A 910-nucleotide genomic window follows, 5' to 3' on the forward strand; every position below is an offset into this window, starting at 1 on the left:
GGCTGAAGATGCCCTAAGAACACACAATCGATGGCCTGTTCTATGGCAAGAATTTTCATGGCACGACCCTGTCGGCACGTCCGACCAAGGGGCCGACGATGGCTCCTGGTTCTGACGACACTGTCGTTGCCTTCCAATCCCAGCCGCTCCCGTACCACTGTGAACTCTCTCTTTACATAATTGCACGACAGAATATATCAGGAAACCATCTTTGAAGGATTATATTCCATCTTCTCCATGCGTACGCGAACTGAACTCTTAACATTTTTGGCACAGGTACCCTGTTCCTGCTGAATACACAAATGAGGCGTGGATTTTGAAAAGTCATACGATAAAGTTAAATGGCCTTTTCTTCAGCAGGCAATGCGCATGAAGGGATTTAATGAGGCTTGGTGGAACCAAGTGGGTTCTCTAGTCCAAAAAGGTAGTGTCGGAATTAAGGTTAATGATGATACCGGTCACTATTTTGAGACACATAAGGGCTTGAGACAAGGGGATTTGATGTATCCTCTCTTATTTAATATAGTGACGGATATGTTGACCGTTCTTATAGGCAGGGCTAAGGAGAACGGCCAAGTTGAGGGGCTTGTCCTTCATCTAGTTGATGGGGGAGTTTCCATCTTACAGTACGCCGAAGGCACTATCCTTTTCATGAAACCCGACCTTGCAAAAGCTCGGAATATGGAACTAGTACTATGCCTCTTTAAACAATTGTCGGGACTAAAAAACAATTTTCACAAGAACGAATTGTTCTTCTTTGATAGGGCCAAAGAGGAGGAAGATGCATATAGACAGTTGTTCGGATGTGAATTAGGTTCTTTGCCTTTTAGTTATTTGGGCATACCAATTCATCATCACACAATTTCTAATAAAGAATGGAAATGCATCGAAGGTCGCATTGCAAAAAAAA

Source organism: Triticum dicoccoides, chromosome 2B, assembly GCF_002162155.2.
Source record: "Triticum dicoccoides isolate Atlit2015 ecotype Zavitan chromosome 2B, WEW_v2.0, whole genome shotgun sequence".
Classification (NCBI taxonomy): domain Eukaryota; kingdom Viridiplantae; phylum Streptophyta; class Magnoliopsida; order Poales; family Poaceae; genus Triticum; species Triticum dicoccoides.